The following is a 26431-nucleotide window of genomic DNA, read 5'->3' on the forward strand; positions in this document are numbered from 1 at the left end:
AAAGGCTGGAAAACAATTTTCCAAGCAAATGGTCCAAAAAACAAGCTGGAGTAGCCATTCTAATATCAAATAGAATTGACTTCCAACCCAAATTTATCAAAAAAGACAAGAAGGGGCACTTCATAATCATCATAGGTAAAATCTACCAAGAGGAACTCTCAATCCCAAAAATCTATCCTCTAAATACAAGGGTAGCCACATTCATTAAAGAAACTTTAGTAAAACTCAAAGCACATATTGCATCTCATACAATAAGAGTGGGAGACTTCAATACCCCATTCTCACCAATGGACAGATCCTGGAAACAGAAACTAAACAGAGACACATGGACACTAACAGAAGTCATGAAACAAATGGATTTAACAGATATCTACAGAACATTTTATCTTAAAACAAAATGATATACCTTCTTCTCAGCACCTCATGGAACCTCCTCCAAAACTGACCATATAATTGGTCACAAAACAGTCCTTGACAGATACAAAAATGATGGACTGGGATTTTTCTAAATGAAGGCTTTGTGAAAACCTAATAAGCAGATGCTGCCTTTGCTTTGTTACAATCAGTATTTCAAGAACAGGGGACCTCCTCATCTCCATGGAAATGATCATGTTTTCCTATGCTCAATATATTCTTTACATGCCCAACTGTTTTCAACTTCCAATTGTTTTCTTTGGTTACCTTTTACAGATAAACATATTGAAAATGTGACCTGTATTCATGTGTATGCCCCCATAAGTCAATCTTGTACTATCATTTAAAGATCCCAGTAGGAAAATGATAAATTTCAGGAAATAATAGTTTCATAAATTTTATTTACTAAGATTATATATACAATAGATGGTGCTTTATTCTTCCACGTAAATGGTTTGTGTTGTGGGAATCATGAGAAGACACAACTAGAGTCAAGGATGTGAATGAAGAAAAGCTCTTCCCAGCAGAACTATGAGAAATCACTCCAGATGATTGGTGCTTCCATGATCTTGTCAGCTCAAGATGCCACACAAGGGAATCAGTTACCTTGGTGTAGGTGATGTCCTTCTTCTTATTGCTTTATTGATATTTTTCTTGGACAGACCTTGTAGAGGATAAGTAATAAGCAAGTACATTGAATATATACAGAGCAACAATCTAGGAAACAAGTGAAGAAATATGAGAGAGTAGATATGGAAGACACAGAAAAATGCAGTCCTGTATTAACTCTGCTCTTACTTTCATCCAGTGGTTTATTAATGACATGCCTTTAAATTCATCTCTAATCTTGTTTTGACCACATGTCTATTACTTCTTTTTGTTTATTTATTTGATTTCCCAGGAGATCAGATATGTCTCATATTTTCAGAAGATCCATCTTATTTCTATCTCTGTGTGACAGTTGTTGTTGTTGTTGTTGTTGTTGTTGTGTGTGTGTGTGTGTGTGTGTGTGTGCGCGCGCACACACATATGAACATGCAGACACATGCAATCATGTGCTCAAACATGTATTTAGTTGAAAGAAGAGGGTATCCTTATACCTGAATCTGGAATTTTAGGTGGTTGTAGGTTACTGAATGTGATGTATATTTGGTAAGAAAAACAAATTCCAATCCCTTGGAAAATTAACAAGCATATAACCACATAACCATCTCTCTGACTTCTCCTGTGTCACTTGAGTAATGTATTAGTTATATAATCCTTCAAGCACTGGGATAATACCACTGGGAATAATCCTTTTGATGAAGAACTCATTCTTGAAGCCAGCTGTGGTGGCACATGCCTTTAATCCCAGCACTTGGGAGGCAGAGGCAGGTGGATTTCTGAGTTCGAGGCCAACCTGGTCTACAAAGTGAGTTCCAGGACAGCCAGGGCTATACAGAGAAACCCTGTCTTGAAAAAAAAAAAAGAACTCATTCTTAAATAATCTTATAACTACAAAATAGAGACCTCTCTTAGTCTATTTTCATACAACTTTGTTCAGTTAGACAATTTCAACTTCCTCAGGTATGATCATTACATCAAGATTTGGAAATACTGCCTACTGTGTCCTGTTTTACTTTTGCTCTGTTCTGAGTAATATGTGGTTTTATCCTTTGAAGCTCAGCTGAATTATCTTCTGGTCTATGTTTTCCATTTCCTGTCTCTCAAGAAACAATGTATCCTTTCCTCTGCCATGTTTCAGGAAGGTTTTCCATAGTCCTTTACTCTAACTTCTATTTTGACATTGTATGAGTAAGCTATAATTATACTGCCTGTGAAATAGTGCTTACAACAGCAATTCTCTCACACCTATGCTGTATTACCACAGTATTCCAGAGTCCCTGAAACATGAGAAATATACCAAAATATTTGCTAAATGAATAGTTTGAGGTATAGAAGTCCACCCTTTACCATATATCCACAGAACAGTTCCCCTACATGTGTTAATTCATAACTTCTAGTATAGTCTTGGAAGAATTATACAGAGCCCTGGAAGAATGATGAGAGTACAAGAGTCAGGTTTTCTATGAAGATGATAATAAGTAAGATGTTGGTTCCCGTGGATGAAGGTTCTCAGTTGTACTGAGGGGATTATCTTTTGCCAATAGTATCTATTCACCTTGAGGAATTCTCCTTTGTGTAAAACCATTGTGTATATAAATTTCCATTTCTGCAGAGTTGATTACGTGAGCCCTGAATGGAAGCTCTGTAAGATTTATTAAATTCTACACAAGGTTTCGTTAGGACTCAACTCAGAAACTTCAGGAAGTCCCTCCCTGAAACTGAGATGATGCGCAAAGCCTTTTCTTTCTCAAGTTTATCTAAGGGTTATGGGTTGTCAAGGTGATTATCAGATCAACCAAGATGCCTAGAAGAGACTATCTGATCTGCCAAGCTGCCTTCAAATCATGGAAGCCATAACCCATCTGGTATGAACTTCCAGTAATTATCTGTGAGTCATTTATGCTCCACACTCATATTTCTATAAGTAATCTCAATATACTCATTGGTTCACCTAGTTCAATATCGGTGTGCTCATTACTATATTTTGGTTCTATAATTGGAATCAGTAGGTACTTGAGTCTTTCCAGGACCAGTGTCCAACAGAAAAGCTAACCAAGCACCAAGCACAAAACTTCTTGTATGGCATGCAATTATTTAATGAGTATGGATCCACTGATCTTCCTACAACCTACAAGAGGGTTTCCTTAGTTAGGTGCACAATAGCAGACAGAAATGTGATAACTTCATTAATTCATTTTCTGCATACTTTCGGTTTCTACATCTATTTACCATCTGATATCTTTTCTTGGAACATAACTTCCAAGTATGAGTCTTTTTTTTTTCTTTTATGGGGCACTTTGATGTGCCATTGATGACAGTATCCAAAAAATTGTGAAACAGAACAAAATTCCTTTTCTCTATTCTATCTATATGTCTTATCTTTAAGGAAAACAGAGCAGTGATTAATATCAGTCACTTTTTTCTAAGGAGTAAATAAAAATAAATAAATGATAAAGTGTTTAAATAGTCACCAGGTGGGACACTCACAGTGAGTTCTGTTTGTTTTACATAGAGTGAACTATGAGATTAATCAAAATCCAGTCTCGATCTGAAATAATAAAACTCAGAAATACCAAGCTAGAATGCTCATTTAAGTTCAGAAGGTTTTCACAAGTTCCCAGATTGTTAACAAATACTTCTGATGTGGTGCTTGCCTTAATTGAGTAAAACCATAATTGAAAGCTAATACTTGGGCTCAGAGTCCTCTTGATATATAAACCCTCTGAAACATAGAAACAAGCAAAGGCATCCAATAGGCATTGAAAAACAGAGCTATTAAATAGGGTTAAGTAGTTTTAGAAACTTTAATAACTTTGTTATTTTGCTAAATGGTTAAAAGCTGAACATTGATTAACTTTTCGTCTAACTAGTAACTTACAAATATATACCCCTTTACCTCTTTGTCCTTTCCTAGCACATGGAAGCATTTATTGTAAGTGTATAAAGTAAAGAACTTTTGTTTATGTTGCTCCAGGCATTGGGTAATTATTTGGGCCAATTTTGTTCATGAGGGAATTACAATACTTGAGGCGATAGCACAAGCTTCCTTTAGTGTATACGAGCAGGGAAAGTTTCTCATTATTTCAAAATAGCTGTTGTTTTGTCCCTCTCAATTTCAGACTAATTCGAATAGGTATCAATTAGGAGGTTCCCATAGGGACAGCAGTAGAGGTCTCAATTGAACAGAACAATTGCCCCAATTCTTTATATTTTTATAGGCCAGCTATAGACTCAGGCTCTGCTTATAGTACAAACATAAGCAGAGGCTCTTGTAGAAACAATCTACAAGAAAGTTTCTTGATGCATTTGTAAGAAGAATTTTCTTCTAGCTGACTTTGGCCAGGACAAAAAGAACTTGACTCAAACAATTTCGCATTTTCATCAAACTTATAGATAGATGCACTGGTCCTTCATGTCTAGAGTTCTACACCAGCAGGTTCAACCAACCCAGAAGCAAAGATATATCTTAAAACTTATGTCTGCTTCTGGCAAGATACTTTGGCCAGTAAAGTGGCTATCCAGGAAGCAAGAGGGTATGCATTCCCTTCTCAGAGCTTATATAAAAAAGCTATGTTTCTGATTCTGTCTTATTGACAAGTTCCAGACCAATGAGGATCCTTGTTTCAAAAGCTAGTAGAAGGAGTTGGGGAAAAATGCTAGTGGATGACATTTGAGGAATGATGTCTGAAGTGTCCTGTCACTCATTCGTTCACATGCATATTTAAACATACATACAAAACAAATATCTCTATTGAAAATTGAGCATTTTTATGTCATGATTTCCTAAACAATATAACTTAACAACAATTTGTATAGATCTTGCATTGTGTTAGATATTGTGTATAATGTAGATACTATTCAAAGTGGTATTGCTGGATCCTCCTTTTAAGAATTTTGAGAAAAATTTTTTTGGTTCTTTGTTCTATTAATTACTCAAAAGTAAGTTAGCTTCCATTAATAATATGTTTCTTATTATTAATTTTTAGTTTATTTCTATTGTGTTCAGAAGTGATATTCAGTGTGACTTCTTTAAGTTTATTACATTTTGTTAAGTGCTATACCACATGATCTTCCTTGGAAAAGATCCTCTATGCTGATGAGGAGACAGTACATCCTTACTCTTAGGTAGAATGTTCTGTGAATGTCTATGAGGCCTGTTCACTCTAGGGTACAATTTTCCTTTGCTGTTTCTTTATTTAATTTTCTGTCTGGGTGATCTTCCCATTGCTAAAAGTGGAATGTTAAAAGTTCTCAAATATGTATTGGAGTTCATCTCTCCCTTCAGAGCTCTTAACATTTGCTTTACACACAGATGGACTATGATCTTTGGTGTCTGTATATTTAGAATGACTCTCTCCTGTTGTGGAGATGGCCCAAATGTTGTTATATAATGACCTTCTGAAAGTCTCTTTTTACTATGTTTTATTTAAAAATCTATGGCTACTGCTATTCTTTCCTTAACTATTTGTGGGAATAGTTGATTCTAATCCTTCACTTTCAGTTTGAATATCAGTCTATGGAGGATACCAAAAAAATCTCTTAGTTATATTAGGTATTATAAAATCATAGGAATTCAACACAACACTAGGGTAGGAAAAGATGCATAACTATATAAACACTTGACTTGTGTAAATTAAATTATTTGACACTTCATAGCTGTTAGCTCTCATTTTTTTCATTTTCATTGCTATTTTATTATTACCAGGCACACGTATGCCATGACGGCATGTGTGATTTAGCAGACAACTTTTAGAAGGTAGTTCGTTGCTCCCACCTTATTGAGGTAGGGTCTTCCTTACTACTGTGTGCTGTACACTCCATTGCTGGCATGTGAGGTCTCAGGCTATTTTCCTTTTTCCACCTCTCCTCTTGTTCTAGAAGTGTAGGGATTATAGATGTGCTTGCTGGCCTCCAGCTTTCTTTCTGTGTGTTTCAGACTTGATCTTGGCAATCAAGTTTCAGTGCAAGTGGGAAGTTCTATTCATTAGGTTATCACAACGGTCTGTGGATCTTTTTTATTAGTTAATAAGTTTACTGATGAATTAATTAATTTATTTTCCGTGCAAACTGCAATTCCCTCTACCTCCTTTCCTTCCAGTTCTTTCCACCACTTCAGTATATGAAACTTTTTAGTACCCAAAAATGTTTAGTCAACTTTTAACTCTTCTTCTGGAGTTTCCCTTGGAAATGGTAATACTAAGGCATAATAATATGCCAACCTTAATGTGCCAACAGAATGTATTAGAACAAGAAAGGAGAACAGTGAAGTGGAAACAGTCAATGTCAGGCTCTTATACAGTCATTTAGCAGCTATCCTATAATGACCCAATAGAGAGTTTACTAACATGGAAAATTTCCTATATGTGGAGCACATAGACAGTGCCAGCAGAAGAATAGCCATGGGACAGGTGAGGTGGAACATGATCAAACCCCAAACCTGTTGCTCACAGAGGTTCACATCAGAGGATTGGCTTATGATACTGCCACTTCTGCAGCCAAATGTGGAACCACACTTATAATTTTTATTTCTATTCAGATCCTTTCTCATGGATTATCACTGGACTGTTTGTGGCTCCTTAGCAGTTATTCCTCATATACTAGACTAATGGGTTCTATTTCAAATTCATCCTGAAAATTGCTTTAGCTCACTTGGTTTGGTTTTGAGTCAGTTTCACTCTGTATTATTAGCTGGTTTGGATTCCATTATTTTTTCCCAGGCTAGCCTATAACAGTGATCCACCTCCTTCAGACTTCCACATTTTGAGACTATATAGGTAGAGATCATTTGATTCAGATAGAATATGGAGGTGCATGAACATGAAGTTTTTTCTCAATCTACTTAAAATTCAGGGTCTAAATAGACTCCTATCAGGACCGTAGCCTATGCTAATATCTAACCATAGCAATACATGAAACATCAGTTGCCTTAACTTTTATAATGTAATGGCTACAGCCTAATCAAGATATTCTTATTAATTAAAAAATTGTTTTAAAGCTGGGCGTTGTGGCACACGCCTTTGATCCCAGCACTTGGGAGGCAGAGGCAGGCGGATTTCTAACTTTGAGGCCAGCCTGGTCTACAAAGTGAGTTCCAGGACAGCCAGAGAAGCGCTGACTCAAAAAACAAAAACAAAAACAAAAACAAACAAAAAGTTTTAGATAAATATGCATTCATCAGTTGTAAGCCTACAAAGAAATCTAGAGTAAGCCTTAAATTAAACAAGTAGAAAAATGTCATATAATACTAAATGGGAGACTGTCCTTAACACAATCAGAATATGAACTATTTTCTTTGCCTCCAAAAATCCTCCTTTAGATGTGATATGCTAGGATGGGGGGGGGGTGCCTGCTTAGAGGAGAAGGGGATGGAAGAGAAGGATTGTGGGAGGGGGCCACCGGGGGAGTGGGGCAGTGAGTGGAATGTAAAGTGAATTAGTAAAACAAAATAATGATGATGACAGTAGAACTCCCTTTAATAGAGGCATGCATTTCCTTCTCAACTAGCACTATTTTCTGTGTTAATTGAGGACGTTAATAGAGTGAATTATAGAGAAGGTGAATATGATACCTGCTGATACTCAAAGAAGGCACTCCTCACTGTTTTTTTATTGGTGGGAACTTCCATCCCATGATGCCTCTGGAATATCTCCCTGTCTGAGTGTGTGCTTTCCCTGCCTCCTTCAGTGCCTTTGATGGACCATGAAGGAAGATGCTTGTCTGCTTGGTAAGCAGTAGTAGGTAAAAACCTTGATGGTACATTAACCTCTCTAATTTTCTAATAGAATGTCAGAGGAATGAGAATTGTGGATACATTTACTGGTGGTTAAGGGTGAAGATGACATAGTGTGTACTAAAGCATACAGGCTAGGAGTACTTTGTAACCATCCAAACAGGAATGAAAGTCTCCAGCATCCTGATAAAAAAACTTTGCTATTGCCCTTTAAGTGTGAAGTCTTAGCTGACGTGAGTGTGGGCAAAATCAGTCATTGTGTCATAATTACTATCTAACATTTTTATATTTAGAATTCTGCCCATTTATTTTTTTAATTGTGAGCATGGCTGCATTTTACACCTTTCAACTTTAGTTAAGGGCAGACAGTAAAATGTTATACAAATATAGTGCAGCACCATGGTTTCCTTGGGTCCTCGGTTACAAGCCAATGTGTGGCTCTGTTTGACTTTTCAAGGTCTGACTAGACATAAGAAGAAAGCATGTATGTTTTGACACAATGAATGAGAATTTAAGTACTGGCATCAAGTCATGTGGTGCATTGCTAACGCGTCTCATTGTTCTGAAAAGATACCTTACTTAAGTAACTTAAACAGTAGAGTGCTCATTATGACGTGTAATTCCAGGGTACACAGTCCATCATAGCAGGGAAAACATGGCAATTGCAGTCGGAGACTTCTGGTCACATTGCATCTGCAATCCATATGCAGAATGATACACGATTGTGCTCAGCAAGCTTTTTCCTTTCATGTTCCTTGGCACCTCAGCCAAAGAAGTGCTACCTCCCACATGTAGATTGGGTCATCCCACTGCAGTTAAATTAATCTATAAAATCCCTTACAAACATGTCTATAGTGATTCAAAACCCCAAGTAGACAATCAATGTTAACCATCACAGGTGTTTTTAATAACTTTCTGAACCTACATAATACATTCTTCTAACCCTGAGTGAGTTACTAGAATAATACATTAGTGAGGTTAATATGGGGATTTATAAAATTTCCTGTCTCTGTATCTATTATTCCAGGAACATCCTGATTCCCATGGTTGCATAGAGACCACTGAAATACTCAAAACCACAGTGATTTATCTTTACCCATATTCACAACAGTTCCTATTCCATTTGTGTGTTTGAAGTATAATATCCCATAGTAGAAAGCACCCACCATGTATTTATCAACTACATTTTAAGAGGCAAACTACCACAACTTTGTATGTTCTTGGCATGTAAAATATTGATAACTAATACACAGTAGACCTAAGAATTTTTAGAAGTCTGTAGGTCTAGAATGACACTGATAGATTAGATCTGGAATGTGTGACCAAATTTTTTTAGAGAAATATTGTTTTAGTATAAGCATGGCTTGCCTTCAAATATATTTTGCTCTCCACCTTTTCTTGTCTAGATATGTATTTCTGTGTATGTAGACACATATACTTGGATCTGTATTCCTGGACATACACGTAGAAGCCAAAGAATTATTTCTCTAACTCTCTTCACCTTATACTTCACCTCAGTACTTTGATATAGGATCTCCAAGCTTAGAGGTGTAGTACCAGCTAATAAGTTTTCAGAATCTTCATGTATCTGTTTTACATACAGTGCTGAGATTACAGGCAGAAGCTACTACTAGCAGAATACTCTCTAGGATCTGAGGATTTAAACTCACATCCTCATGCTTACTTAGCAAATGCTCTTACTCACTGAACATCTTCCCAGCCCAGCACACATTTTCATCAAGGCTGAAAGTGCTAGTTTCCAAAATCTTTCATTGAACTAGTTGCTCCAGGGTCAGGTATCTTAGACTTTGGAGCCAGTTCAACTCAGTAACTCCTACAACAAACTTTAGTGCTGTTGTTGAGCACTTTTTTCATCCCAAAGATTACTATTTAATTTCAGGAAATATTAGATATGCTTATAAAACAAAGACATTATTGAGATGCAGTTAAAGGTAGTGAGTTAGGAATGTTATTATTGCGTTTTCTACATGTATCCATTCTAACCACAAGGTTCCAGATAAGAATGAGATAGAGGTTTAGTAAACAATAAAATGATAGGACAGACAAAGGCTATGAACCAGAATACAGTGTGTTATAACACCTGCAAAGGACAAGGAAATTGCTTTCTAAAATATTTTGTAATAATTAAGGTCTCCCAACATGTTATTTTTATTCAGTAAGATACCTTTAGAAATATTGGCCTTCAGAATGCACAGTAACAATTGTATATTGTTTTAGACCGCTTGCTTTGTGGTATTTTGTTAAAAAATCACAGACAGCAGAACCAAATATTCAAGTTTTATTATTTTTATGCATCTGATCATAAATAGTGAATTTCATTTCTGGCCTTACTTGCTATATATTTGAATTACCTTAAAAGACCATAGTCATGGATCCTAACTTACAGAAGTAATTAGAACATCTAAAGCTAGATTGAATCACTTAGGCAAATAGTAAATTGTATGTATTTACTGTCATAAATTAAACAGATACTTGCTCAGGCTGGTGAGATGGCTCAGTGGATAAGAACACTGACTGCTCTTCCAGAGGTCCTGAGTTCAATTCCCAGCACCAACATAGTGGCTCACAACTATCTGTAATGAGATCGTTGTCCTCTTCTGGTGTGTCTGAAGACAGTTACAATGTACTCATATAAATATAATAAATAAATCTTAAAAAACTCAAGAAATCAAGCTCGGACGCTTAGCACACCTTGAAAAAAAATTTCATTGATATTATATATATATATATATATATATATATATATATATATATATATATATGTGTGTGTGTGTGTGTGTGTGTGTGTGTGTGTGTGTGTGTGTGTGTGTANTGTGTGTGTGTGTGTGTGTGTGTGTGTGTGTGTGTGTGTGTGTGTGTATTATGTAATTTAGTGGTTATTAGTGTTGATATCTAGTCACAGGACAGATGCTAGAATATAGAAGGAGTAAAAGAATGAGGATGGAACTAAAGTGTCAAACCATTTATGAATGCTTTGATTCGTAAACTGGAAGATAAATTCATGAGTTTCCAGCATACAAGCTTATGGGCAATATATATACTTATATTTTCTGTGTCATATGCAATTGGACATATACTTTTCAAGACTAGTAGTTGAATTACAGATCCTAGATATTTACAGATTACATTAAGTCAAAGTAAGTCTATTGTCTTGTGGTAACTATGCCAACAATCGTCATATTTTCTCAAATTTTTAGCTCAAGATGAGCCATTTGCTCATCTTGGTTCTCCCATCTCCAAACTGATCAGGCTTTCCTCTATAGAAGCGAATCACTGAATCATGTGAATCATTGAGGTAAAAATCAAAAGGGGAAGCTGCAGAAAATTTCATGTTTCCTTTCTGGAAACATGATATTTCAGCACATATTGTGTGGTAGTTTGAATAAGAATTATCCCTATAGGCTTGTATATTTAAATGCTTTGTCATCAGGAAGATCATCATAAGGAAGTTGTGGCTTTCTTGGAGGAGTAGCATTAGTGAAGAAAGTGTGTCACTGGGTGTGGGCTCTTTGAGGACTCAAAAATCTCACACTATGCCTAGTATTTTCTTTTTCTCTGTTTCTGAACAATAGTGTAGCTCTCAGATGCTCCTCTGCATCTGGCTGCCTGCCACCACACTCTCTGCCATGATGATAATGAAATAAGGCTCTGGAACTGTAAGCAAACCCCTAATTGAATACTTTCTTTTATAAGAGTTGTCTTGGTCATGGTGTGTCTTCATAAAAATAGAAGTTCTTTAAGACATATTGTATTAGCCAGTGCAAAACCAAAGACAGCAATAAGATTAAAGCGGGATTCTAATAAATGAATGCTATGTATGATGGTAAGGTAAGGAACAACAAGCACTTTATTTAGAACATTAGTGTTCTCCGTGTTAATTTCTGAGTACCAAAAGTTTAGAACTACACCCAGTGACATCTTGACTTCAGCATAGGCCCCAATGTATTCAATATGTGAATGCTATGATGCCACTTAGGACAGCTGCTGGCAGTCCTATGAAATGACAGTACCAGTTATAGGGTGCATATGAAATGCAAAAACAGAAATACTTTCTAGAGCTTAGAAAACATGCACCTGAAAACAAATTTAAGGTGAAATAAGACTGACCTTGCACATAGAATAAAAGTCTAAGTTAATACCAGTGTCAAAAAATTGATTCACTTAATAACAGTGCAGTGTGACAATATTGCTACATGCCATTTATGCAAGTGAGTCTTCATTTTAAATTATATATAATTTGTATATATATATATATATATATACATATACATATATACACATAAACACATACACATGGAAGTAGAATTTAAGTCAATGAAATATCAGAGACCAGTGATTCAGTTTTGAGTATTTTAGACATTAAAATTATTTTTTTATATCTTCCATTTGATAAGAAGGTGTAGGTTTTGATTTTTCCAAAACCTACTTTAATTATGGTTCTTTAATACTTCAACCACCTACTAGAGGTAGAAGAAAAGAAAAGTTAACAGGAAATGGGGGTTGTAGACCTGTTAGACTAGTTCTCTGTAGCTATTCCAATCTTCAGCAGCAACAGTTTAGTCCATAACAGTTTAGCAGAACACTAAACAGGAATCAGTAGCAGTGGCTCTATCCAGAAGAAACTATTAGGCTCTGACAATTGCCATGTGTCTGGTGCAGTGGCAATAAACAATGGGAATACCACCAGAATTTCTATGGTGTGTTTCTCTGACAGCAAGCAAAGATCAGTGGCGAAAACAAGACAAACCAATGTCGTCAGCAAAGACTGGTGTCAGTGAAGCCCAACAAAGGTCAGCAAAGAGTGGCAAGGGCATTGCCCACTGTCTGTCGGGTTATATTTATACACTCATTCCAAACATCACAAGTCTTACCAAGCATCCACTCCAAGAAAACATCATATGATATTTCACCAGGAAGCTTCCAAAAACACTGCATGTCTGTTCTCAGCAAATCACCCTCTCATGTGTCTGCACCAGCAAGACGTCTTCCCACAAGACAGTTTACAAAAAATGTCACAAAACACAACTGACCGTCCAATGAAATCAGAAATTCCCACTTGAAGGGAGTAATTGCAATCTTAAAGATGCATATTTATACCAACATGAAACAGATGCAACTGTCAGGAAGCTGAGCTTGACAGCTCTCTGTAGCTGGTGACTCAATTTCAGAAGTTCTCTCTTCATCCTCTCTCTTCATTCAATTGTACCATTTTCCCAACCATCTCCTCCTTCCATCCTCTCCCCACTGCTGCCTACATCCCATTTCTACTTTTCCCCTCTTCATATCCTTCAGAGCTAGAAATACTCCCCATGCTTGTTCCAGGCATAATGTAGACTCTCATGAAAGCAAAACCTTGCTGACATTACTCCCCAACAGAACTGAACAAAATTTTTATGTCATTCCTAGGAAGTTACATATAATTCGCTAGAAGGAAAGGAGAAGATTATGGAAGCACAGAGCCAGAGATGTGACTAATGAAATGTAAAGTAAATGGAATTAATGTAGAACAAAAGAAAAATACCATGAAGGTAGTCTAGAAGTCATGCTTTCTTCTCTCTTCCACTTCTTTTCTTCCTCCTTCCTTTCCTCTCCTTCTCCTCCATCCCTCTCATTCTCACTGTGTTGTTATTAACACTATTTATGATCTATGATCTTAGAGATGTACAAAAGGCCTTCTATGTGTGTGTGTGTGAGTGAGTGTGTGTGTGTGTGTGTGTGTGTGTGTGTGTGTGTGTGTGTGTGTNGTGTGTGTGTGTGTGTGTGTGTGTGTGTGTGTGTGTGTGTGTGTGAGTGTTTGGAGAAAGAGATTTAGATGGGGACTCTGATTTTCTCTCTATTGTCTTGATTTCATATTCTGCTTTAGTTCAAAACAATCTCTGATTGCCTTATTCATTATGCTTTTCATATGCCTAGTGTTTGTATCATAGCAGAACTATGTAGAATTTGAGAACATTTTGAAGAAAATAATCCATAATTCTTCACTCTGTAAAGACTATTTTGATTTTCTGGTGTTCTCATGCAGACTGTGTGAGTATGCCCATGTTTGTTTATCTATAATTTCTAAGACATAACTGCATTGGCTGTTTTCTTTTATACTGTGTCTAGAGCATACTTTCTGTATTGTTTAACAGGCCAATATACCTTTTGTTGGCACTTTAATGGCTGCGTATTCATTGAATTGGGCTTATTTATCATTAAACTTGGGATGTTTGAACACTTGATGTGTTCATGCTTATTGTAGATAACACATAGAAATCAATATTTTATGCACTACTAACTTTTTCATAAAAGTTTTTACATATGCCAATTATCATATTTAATATAGTGTAACCAGACTTTAAGACCTGGGTTCAACATATGCATGTGAATGCATACTATATATAAATCTCTTCTTTGATGTGACAAGCTTTCTTACAGCTAGACTGTGAAGTATACACCCTCACTCCAATTTGAAAAGCCTGTGTACAATAATGTTAATGACTATTATCTGGTAAAACTAATCTCATTTAGAATGAAAAATTCTAAACACAGAATAGATTGTTAGCAAAAGCTAGAAATATTAACGTATTTGTAGCAGCTTTACACTTACTGTATTGGAACTGCTTGATTCCTAGTTCTGGGTTACAACAAGTTATATTGCCAATTAAATGGCTATAACTTGGAATTTTTAAAGAATACTATTTGTAACTAAGAATATAGGTATTAAACAATCTACCTCTATGTATAAATATATATATGTGTACATAAATATATATTTACTAGATCTACATAATATAATTAATTTATTATCCTTTAATTTCTATAAACATAACAATATTAAAATATGGTCGAATGATTTTATGTGTTTGAATTGAATTGATGATTTTCGCATCAATATTGTTTAGTTATAACTAGAACCTAATTGTGCACAGTAGAAAGGGGCATGTGAACAGGCATGATGAATCTCATATCAATGACATCTTCCTATGCATTATAAATTCATTAGACATATACCAGAGAGAAAACCATGTGTTTAACCCTAATTATCAAAAATCCATTTCTTTTCTAGGTATTTTTATTCAACCTGTAGATATCCTAAGTAAAACCACAAAAAAGCAAGTATAAAAATACAGTAGGGGCTCATAGACTAAGCACTTCCAGAGACTTAAGCAATTTTTAAATAAATGCAAGAATCAATCCTGAACTGCACTGATTTGCATCTAAAATTCTTTAATACAGTCTTTCCAGATGGCCAAATGGGTGAAGATGCTTGCTGCCAAACCTGATGACTTGATCTCTAAAACCTACATGATAGAAAGTAAAATCTAGCTCCCAAAAGTTATCCAAAACTGTGGTAGATGTGTGACCACATAAAGCATACTCAGAACACACATAAATAATTTAGAATATATTAAAACAAAATACTTTAATGTTAAAACTGAAAAGCAACGATTGGAAGGATCAGATCCACAAGGCTATGGGTATGCAACCTTTGAAAGGCATACTACATAATACAATAAAGGTAGCAAGCTTCATAAGAAAGAAAATGTCAACCATGATGTCAAGTAAGGCTTTCAAATGAGGGACCTGAATTAAATTCTGTGGGATACTGGGATCCCTGGGAAGCCTAAACTAATGTGTTAAAAGATGCATATGTTGTTACCAACTGAGGAAGTGAAATAGAAGAAACAGAATCTGTCATAGGAAGAAGCTAACTTGTAGAAACATGGCTATTCAAAAATCAGGAGAGAGAGAGAGAGACAGAGACAGAGAGAGGGAGAGAGGGTTAGAGAGGGAGAGGAAGAGGGAGAGAGAGGGAGGGAGGGAGGGAGGGGGAGAACCTTGGTGTCAGTCAGAGAGGACCTGGTAACCCTTGAATGAGCTGACTGCTAAATCTGAAGCTTAGATCTCACTTTCCTGGGGTAGGTACCTGTGCTTTCATTCCTGAAAGCAAGTCTGAACAACATATCTAAGCAACTTTTATAATTTCCATAGAGAACAGAAAATTATACCACAGTACTCAATTAGTATATTGCAAGCCACTCATATTGAGTATGGGAATTCCAGATAACTGAACAAGTGCTAAGATCTGCAGCAGCAAACTGTATAATCAGGAGAGACAGTGTGTAATTCCATTGTGAATCTACTGAATAAAAAAATGAATCAATACAGGAATAAAAAGAGAAATTAAAAACTTTCCATAATTCAATTAGAATTAATACACACCATACCTGAACACATGGGACACAATGAAAATGGTGGTAAGAGAAAAGACCATAGCACATTTGAAATATCTAGAACACACAAAAGTAATCATACCCAGGAGGAGTAACCAGGAAGAAATAATCTAACTTAAGTCTAAAGTTAATAAAATAGAAACAAGGAGAACAATACAAACAACCAATTAGAAAAAAGTTTGTTCTTTGAAAAAATCAAAACAATGGCCAAATCCTTATTTAAAGTAACCAAAAGGTGGAGAAAGAAACTTGACATCAACAAAATCAGAAATAAAAAGTGGAATATAACAACAGAAATCTAGAAAATTCCAAGAATCATAAAACATATTTTTAAAATCTTTACACCAACAAATTGGAAAATTTAAAAGACATGCATAATTTTCTCAGTAGATACTGCTTACTAAAGTGAAATTAAGGTCAGATAAACAATTTGAATAGATTTATTCCCTATTTCCCTCGTGAAATAGGAGCATTCATTAAAACTCTCCCAACCAAATGAAGCCCAGGGCCATGATAGATTTAAGGAGCATTTCTACCAAAACTTCAAGGAAGAATTAGTAACAATACTCCTTAAATTATTCCACAAAATAGATGCAGAAGAAACATTGCTCAATTCATTTTTACTTAATTATGAGGTCATAGTCACCCTGACAGACAAAACACATATAGGCTCAAGAAAGAAAGAGAATCACAGACCAGTTTCCCTAGGAACATAAATGCAAAAATACTTGAAAACAGACATATCAAAGATATTATCTACCATGATAAAATAAACCTCAATCCAGAGATAAAGGAATGGTCCAATATATAAAAATCAGTAAATCTAATTCACCATACAATCAAATTGAAAGAGGCAAACCCCATGATTATCTCATTAGATGCCAAAAAACCTGTTGACAAAGTCCAACAACCTTTCATAATACAAGTTTTGCAAAAACGTTATAAACACGTTATTCTATGAAAATTCTGATTATACTCCATTTTATTGGTCCCAAATGCTATACATTTCTCCATTTTTGAAAAGGGTCATAGTTGAAAAGTCATAGATTTTAGATTGTTTTCCTAAATAAAGTAATATGTTTTTTTTGGGGGGGGAGGGGAGTCAAGACAGGGTTTCTCTGTATAACTCTGGCTGTTTTGGAACTCACTCTGTAGACCAGGCTGGCCTCAAACTCAGAAGTCCACCTGCCTCTGCCTCCTTAGTGCTGGGATTAACGACGTGCGCCATCACACCCAGCCTAAATAAAGTAATACTTTAATTGACTAACCACAGCAAATATCCTCTGTTTTCATACTCACCCTGACTCAGGAAGCTTCTAATTAATACCAGAATTGTTTTCCATAGATTACTATCATGAAATACATAGGCTCATAGTTTTTTCTACTGTTTTTACAATATTTATCACTCCGTTACTTTTGATGATATTTCTCATTTCTTCCTTATTGTTTAAAATAGTATCTATCAATCAATAAAAATGAAATCTATCTTTTCCTAGTTAGCACATGTTAATATATCTCATTTTAATATTTAGTTCCTGACCAAGCCTGCTCAGTCGGTCAACAGGTTCTCCAGTGCAGGAATGAGGATTAAAAAGAAAAAAGACAATTAGACAACATAGTAGACTGACCCCAGCCATTTCTGAGGCTGAGGCAGGCTTATTTTTTCCCAATCTACTTTTTTTTTTTTTTCGAGACAGGGTTTCTCTTTGTAGTCCTGGCTGTCCTGGAACTCACTTTGTAGACCAGGCTGGCCTCGAACTCAGAAACCTGCCTGTCTCTGCCTCCCGAGTGCTGTACCACCACCCCAATCTACTTGTACTGGCTAATTTTGTGTCAACTTGACACAGCTGGAGTTATCACAGAGAAAGGAGCTTTAGTTGAGGAAATGCCTACATAAGATCCAGCTGTAAGGTATTTTCTCAATTAGTGATCAAGGGGGGAGGACCCCTTGTGGGTGGTGCCATCTCTGGGCTGGTAGTCTTGGTTCTATAAGAGAGCAGGCTGAGCAAGCCAGTGGAAGCAAGCCAGTAAAGAACATCCTTCCATGGCTTCTGCATCAGCTCCTGCTTTCTGACCTGCTTGAGTTCCAGTCCTGCATCCTTTGATGATCAACTGCAGTATGGAAATGTAAGCCAAATAAACCCTTTCCTCCCCAACTTGCTTCTTGGTCACGATGTTTGTGCAGGAATAGAAACCCTGACTAAGACACTACTTTTATACCATTTTAATTACATGCAAGTAATAAGGTTAAGCAGTACAATAAATACAATTAGTCAAGGAACAAGCAAGGCAATAAACAAAGTCCTGCCATCACTCCCCTGATCACTGTTTCTAAGCTTATCAGGATGACCAAGATATCTGAGCCTACTTCCCTGTCCTAGCCCAAAGTCATTCATGCCTGAAGCCTACTTCATTGTTCTAGCCTAAAATGAGATTCTTGCCTGAACTTACATCCCTGTTCTAGCCTAAAATTAGATTCCTGCCTGAGCTTACTTCCTTGTCATGGCCCAATGTCAGATTCCTGCCAATCTGCCCCCAAAATCTCTTCATAAGTTCCTGTACATGTTTAGACTGTCTATGTAGACTCTTTGATGCTTTCACCTCAATTTTAAAATTAACATATTAATATGTTTCATTCCAAAATACCTGGACTATGAGAAAGAAAACATACTAAACTCCATATATATACTTTACAGATATTTTCTTTATATTTTATTATTAACTGCAAAGAAAGTTTTTTTTATTATTGATTTATGAGCATTTGGGGGACTGGAGAGACAGCACAGAAGTTAAGAACTCTAACAGTTTCACAGACTGGAGTTTTCTTGCAGCACCCAAGCTTTCAGTTGCCTGAAGAAACAACTTCAGGACACGTAATGCTCTCTGCTCAACTTTGCAGACACTATATGCATGTGCCCATAGACACAAACACATAAACATAAGTAGCACAAAATTTTAAATAATAAAAGCTTAGAACTAAGTAATTTGTGTGGTAAAAGGAAGATAACATCCCAGAAAAGCCTAAGTTGATTAATAGTAATAATCTAATTTTAAATTTAAAATACTCGAGTCATAAAACCCATGTTTTTTTCTCAGCTCCAATTTCTATAAAGTCATAAGAACTTCTTGAGTGGTGATCATATATGATTATGTTACGACTACTCTAACATTCTGAAATTCCCTTATCTCTGGGGAATGTAGGAATTTGTCTTTCTCTCATATATGAACATATACCATGAAAGTAGCTAAATGAGGAATCTATAAACCTAAGACACAGTAGTATGTGCTCAAGTTATTTTTGATTGTCACCCAGTCTATAGTCATTTCAGAAGAGAGTCTTAATTGAGAAACCACTAGATCCAGTTTGTCTCTGTGTATGTCTGTGGGGGATTATATGGAATGTTGATTGATGTAAGAGATTCAAGCTTATTGTGAGCAACAACATTCCCTGAACAGGCAGTCCTGGGATGTATAAGAAACCTAATATAGAAACCATGAACTGTGATCAAGCCAGTTGGCAAGCTGAATCCTTCGTGATTCCTGCTATAGTTCAGCTGCGAAGTGAGATCTTTGGTCAGAGGTAATGGTGTGAGAATTAGCAAGCAGGCCAGCCCTTTGAGTTCCTTCTCTGGCTTCCCTCAGTGAGAGACTGTGACCTAAAAGCAAAATATATCCTGTTCTCTCTCAAATTCCTTTTGTTCAGAATATTTTATCACAGTAAGAGACTGGAAATTTGAACTAGATCTTCAGCATCTTGAAACTTGGAACTTGAACAGTACCAGATCCCAAATAATAGTATGATAGCATCTAAAGCTGCAATATGTCATTATCCACACATTTTGTATTTGCCTATCCATTTTCATGCTAAAATTTCACCCCAAATTAGTACTTGATAAATTTTGTCAACATTTACTAATATTCATATGCACAGATAGGAAAAAGTTGGAATTGCCAATTTACTCATTCCCAGATGTGGCGCCAGAGGGCAAATTAGGCTGTATTTTTCCTCAATCTTGCTACCACAAAGCTGTCTTTATGTAGTGCATGTAGTACTGTGCCTCTTAAATTTTTAGTTGCTGTTGGTGATTTTTATGTTGAAACTGGCCTATGGGCAAGGTCGAATGACACTAAGAACAAGAAACCTTTGATATACTTTACAAGGAAAATGCATGTTTTAGAAAACCTTCATTCAAGCCCAAGTAATAGGGGCTACCTGTGAGTTTAATTTTAGTGAATTAACAATATGAAATAAGATGTCTAAGCAGAAATTCCCAGTGAACAGGGTTATTTAATGTTGGATAAAATGGTGTACATGAACAGCTCTCCGGAATCTCATTCTTTATCTGTAATAGAACTTTGTTTCTTTACAGTTGGCAACTTCAGAGTCTAACTACTAGGAATAGGGAGAAGCTAATGGTCGATCTCATTAGGCTTCTAAGCAACATATCAGATTTCTGGGTAGTTTAGTAGGGGTTAAGAAGAGATGACAGATGTTATCACAATCACAGTAGTTCTTGAACAGGGCTTTGATTTAGGATGGTACCTACTTGTGACTTTAGATGCCAAGGTCTATATGCCAATGGTTAAGACCAGCTGCTAAATGCTTCATGTGATTCATTCTCAAGTAGATCACTTTCTAAATGATGACAGCTGTCACAGCAGAAGAACAAGTCTTCAGTATGTAGAATATTTACTAAAACACAAGCTATGTATTCAGTTTCTCTGCTGAACTCAATGTGTGTTACCTACTGTCAATCTTCAATCAAGTTAAATATATTTAAGAAAAAAAAACCTCACATCTATTTCCATGAGATTTTTAAAATCGTTTTTCATTATATTCATTGTGTGTGTGTGTGTGTGTGTGTGTGTGTGTGTGTGTGTGCCATAGTGTGATTATGGAGATCAAAGGATGATTCATGGGAGTTAAGTTTTTTCTTTCTACCATATGGGCCCAGGAGTTTAAAGTTAGCCCCTGAGGCTTAGGGACACGCATCTTATTCACTGCACCATCCATCTTACTGACCCTTAAAGAATTGTTTCAAAAGCTGAACATATATCAGACACTCAATACATGTTACATATGGTGAATAGTTAAAAAATACAATGTTATAAATAGCTGCAGTGTAGCTACCATTCTGAATAATTTTAAGAGGCTGGCTAAGTATTCAAGGGCATAGATGTTTCATTACTCAGGAGCTGTCAATCTGGGTCCTGGCCTCACATTTGAGTTGAGCTGCTTGCTGCCATCCCAAAGAGAAGGAAAATGGGGTATTTTGTAAAGTTAAAAGCAACTGGCACAGGTAGGCAGACAGCTAGTGCTCTCCTCGAGCCCACAAGTAGCTCCTTTCTGATCTACTGCCCAGAGTGTCTTTTTCAGCTTCCTTTACCCCTTCTAGGCTGATGCAGTAATAAGTAAGATTTGAAAGCATGGCTGTGAAGCAGCAAAGCTCCCAGTGTGGTGGAATTTAATAATGTAACAATTCCTTTTTGGATAGGAAATAACTCTTAAAAGATGTCTTTTCATGTAATTCCAGGCTCGGATTGAGAGCCTCTTGCCGTCTCCTGAATTTATACATCCTGTCTTCTCACAGCCTCCCTGGGCTTAGTCTTCATGCTCTCCCAGCATGGCTGAGAAAGCACCTCACAGAAAGGGCAGAAAGGGAAAATGGCTAACTCAAACCTGAGAAGCAAGGATACTAAAGGCAATAATGATTAACAAGGATAATGAACTTCACTTTCTTAATGGATCTTATTCCATAGTTAAGTTAATTTATTTCATTAGTCATATACACAGCTAGGTATATTGTCTGTATTTGACTACAGTATTTAAAAAAACCAAAACACTATATTATTGCCACAAATTACAGATGATGTGTTAGTTATTTTTCTCCTTGCTACTATAAAACACCTCACAATAAAGCAACTTAACAGTAGCATAGTTGACATTCTTTTGTTGAAGCATGCAATTTCATTTTGTATTGAATTAATGAATGAAGGGTGAATGACCCATGCTCAGTAAGTCATCTGTGATAATTGAGGTCTCAAAGGAACAGATTAAAAAGCAACTGATGTCTGGGGAAGAAAGCTAGATCTGAGGAATTTCACAGTTCCATGCCATTATCATCATTTATCCTTCTACCAGTGCCTTGGTCTAGAAATCAGCTTGCACTGAGACAGGCTCTATCTCAAAGGAAACTTGCTTGAACCTATGCCTACATCTTAGTCATTGTTCTTTGGCTATGAAAAGACACAAAGATCTAGGGAATTCTTACAAAAGAAAGCATCGAATTGGGGGCTTGCTTACAGTTTCAGAGGTTTAATGTATTATGATTATGGTGACGATCATGCTGTCATTCAAGGTGCTGGAGCAATAGCTGAGTGCTATATCCTAATCCACAGGAAGAAACAAAGAACCAGGAAACACCTGGCCAAATATGGGCCTTTAAAAAGATCAAAGCCCACCCCAATAAGGCCACCTTTCCTAATCCATCTCATCTGATCAAAGAGTTCCTCTCTATAGTAACTAAGCATTCAAATATAAGAGTTCTTTTATTTAAACTACCACAGCCTAGGTGTATCTTTCTCTTGTCTTTCCTAACTGATTTCATTCTTCCTATACTCACCCTCACCAAACATTTCCTCTTACTAAAAAGAAAAGTCTGGACTGAACATTAGGCTCATCGGGAAAGAGAACTTGTTCTCCAAACTGGCTGTCCTGAGTTTGAGTCCTCAGCACTGCTGGTGAAAACAAGCACAGTTCTGAGTGCCTGTGACACCGGCATTAGGGAAGAGAGACCAGCAGCATAATAGCAAGGAGAAGCTTTCCCTTGACTGATAGGCCTTGTCACAAGAAAAAAACAAAACAAACACACACACAACAGGACGTGATAGAAGCTACGGGATGTCCTCCTGGCTCTGGTGTGCATGCTTACAGGTGTACATAACCAATCACTTCTATGAATACAACACATGCACACACACTCATACATGCATACACACCCATTTTTTTCTGATACTTCATCTCTAAATTTGACTCTATCCCTTCATTTACTCTTTTTTTTTTTCAGATATATATAAAGAAGCATAAACTGGTATTTAAATATTTTAAAGTAAAATTGGCAACTGTAATGGTTTGTATATTCTTGGACCAGGGAGTGGCACCATCTGGAGGTGTGGCCTTGTTGGAATAGGTGTGTCACTGTGGGTGTGGGCTTAAGACTCTCATCCCAGTTTCCTGGAAGTCAGTGTTCCAGTAGCAGCCTTTGGATGAAGACATAGAACTCTCAGCTCCTCCTGCACCATGCCTTCCTGGATACTGCCATGCTCCTGCCTTGATGATAATGGACTGAACCTCTGAACCTGTAAGCCAGCCGCAATTAAATGTTGTTTTTATATGACTTGCCTTGGTCATGGTGTCTGTTCACAGCAGTAAAACCCTAACTAATACAGCAACTATTCTCAAACATAAAGATATGAATGTAAATTCTATCAATATTTCCTTCTTTGAGATTTAAAAATAATTATTTATGCTTTCATAAAATGCATCCTGGTTAGAGCTTCTTCTCCCCTACTACTCCCAGTCACCCCTCATCTCTTCTCTCTCCTAGATCTACACCCCCCATTTCCCCTCAAAATGAGCAAGCCTCCTAGGGACAACACCAAAACATGGCAAAACAAGATACAATAAGCCAGGCACAAACCCTGACATCAAGGCTTGGTAAAGTGATCCTGTTTTAAAGAATGGCAGTACTTTGCAAGTTTGAATTTTGTAACACAGGTATGCTACATAAAAACTTTATTCTGTGTGTGTGTGTGTTTGTGTGTGTGTGTGCATGCACATGTGTTTATGCAGCAGTCTGTGTGTACACATGCATACGTGTGTGTGTTTGTGTGTTTAAATGAACCTGTGTATATGTGTGTATACACATGCACTGGCATGCATGTGAAAGTCAGGTGGCAACCTTGTTGTTATTCCTGAATAACCACTCACTTTGCTCATAGAAACTGAATTTTTGACAGGCCTGGAACTTGTTCCATGGATAAGTCTATCTCACTTGCCCTCACTGGCACCACAAGCTTACACCTCCATAGTTATATTTTTATGAATTTTAGAGAACAAACACAGGTTGTTATACTTGAACAACAAGCATTCATTCCTAGAAATATGTCAAAGATATGTAAGTGTAAGCCCTGCAGTGGTGATTAAGAGAAAGATTGGGGCACACTTATTGTGCAGACAATTGCACCATAGTAACACTGACTTAGAGAGATGAAGTCCTCTTGTCTGCCACCATGACACCCATGATTGAGTAGATGGATATTAGGTGTGTTGGGAATAAGATTAAAGCATACAGCCAGTGGCAGTTATGAGGTGCCTCTAAGATGTGATAAGGAAGTGAGATGGACTTTTTCCTGAGAATTCAAACACAGTCCAAGTTATCAGGCTCAGTGTGGACCAAGGGAAAATAAAATGGCTTTAATGAAGGACTGAGTAACTTTCTTGGGTACTATAGTGCTACAGTTTGGGGAGGCAGACTCAGGGCAGGAACACACACTATATTAGAAATTTTTCCTATGGTGATGCTCAGAGGCACCTGTTTTATTCACCTAATACTACTCTCCTTTATGAAAAAAATCAATAAGTTTGAAGGCAAAGCACCTTAAGTCTTGATATGTGCTTACAATAGTCAAGCTTTTATCAAGAATCTTGCCTATGCTGAATTCACCATGTTCCAGGTGAAACACTACATATCTGTTACTGGATTTCAAACATTGGGGATTTATTCAAAGGAAGAAGAAGGAAGAGAGAGAGAGAGAGAGAGAGAGAGAGAGAGAGAGAGAGAGAGAGAGAGAGAGAGAGAGAGAGGAGGATTGACAGAAGCCGAGAGAGACACACACAGAGAGAAACAGAGAGAGAGACAGAGACGGAGACAGAGACAGAGACACAGATAATCAGAGACACAGAAACNAGAGAGAGAGACAGAGACGGAGACAGAGACAGAGACACAGATAATCAGAGACACAGAAACACAGAAAGGATTTTTCCTGAATGCCAAATAGGGTGAAAATTAATCAGAGACTTCTCTTCCCATGGTGGATGACTGAAAGAAGGGTTCCAGATAACTATGAATAGCTATAAGAAATTCAACACTAATTTGGAGTAAATTGGGTCCTGGAAATGTCTGATGTGTGCCTTCTAAGAGACAAGGTTGATATATATTAGAAAGAGATTGGTGAATTTGGTTTTTAGGCAAACTCCAGGGTTTCATTTGCCTTGTGGTATTGCGTTTCTTCTTTCTTCTTCAGAAGGCTAGATAAGGAAACAGACTTTGAGACGGATTTGCTATTATTGAAATCTCATCAAGATGAAAGTTGCAATCATATCCTCATCTGTGGAGCGCAGCTCACTGATCTGAGCCATCCTTGTTATTACACCTCCAGGGGCAAAAACACTTCCCTGTCATACTTTCTTATAAGAGTTCTTCAATATTCTGAGCTTATAACAAAATACTAATTTAATTAACTATACATATATATGAAGCAGACTCAGAGAAATACTTGGGGCTTTGGAAGACACATTTAAATTTTGAGCATGCCAACCTACTTGAAGAAGAAATTATTTGCAGTCACATAATATAGTCAAGGTCTCCATCTCCCTCAACAACTATCCTATATGTGATACCAAATAACACGAAAATCAGAAACATTTCTCCTAATTAGACCAGTATTTCAGGTTGTCCACTATGAATTTCAATTTTGGTGATTATTAATATCAAATTATCCCATTATAAAATAATTTCTACTTACTTTTCATGTTAGGAAAAATGGTTAGCAGATATTGCTGTGAGGGAGCAGATGGTTGCATATTCATATTAACTGCTTACTAAATAGACCATTGGAGAATCTTGGGAAGAAATCACAACTAATAGGAGATCAGAAAATGGAGACAGTCTGATATGATGAAAATCTTAGAAGCATGGTCCAAAAGATCCTAGCTGGAAGCTTTTGCACCCTGTGCTATAGCAAAAGTCCTGTGACCACATACCTTCAATAGGACTTCCTTAAAAGCATGGCCTTGATTTTTACGAACTGTATTTGCATGTCTCTTATTTGTATGGCCCCTAATGGTATGACCCATGAATTGTGTCCCTTCTATTTGTATGGTAGAAATGAACAACTTGAAATTACACGCACAGAGGCTCACACTAACCTCTCAGAATTGCACCAGCAACTCTGTAATCAACTTTTTTCACTTATTGAGTCTGGCTTCTCCATGTAGGGGACAAAATGACATAGTTCCCCCTACAACCCCTTTGTAATAGAGCCAGCAAATTGTGGGTCTCCACCAGTTTCAATTGTTGTTGTGGCCATAAAGCTGTATTGAACAAGAAAGTATGTACTGAAATATATATTGAAATATATATATATTGATATATATATATAT

Source organism: Mus pahari, chromosome 2 (assembly GCF_900095145.1).
Source record: "Mus pahari chromosome 2, PAHARI_EIJ_v1.1, whole genome shotgun sequence".
Classification (NCBI taxonomy): Eukaryota; Metazoa; Chordata; class Mammalia; order Rodentia; family Muridae; genus Mus; species Mus pahari.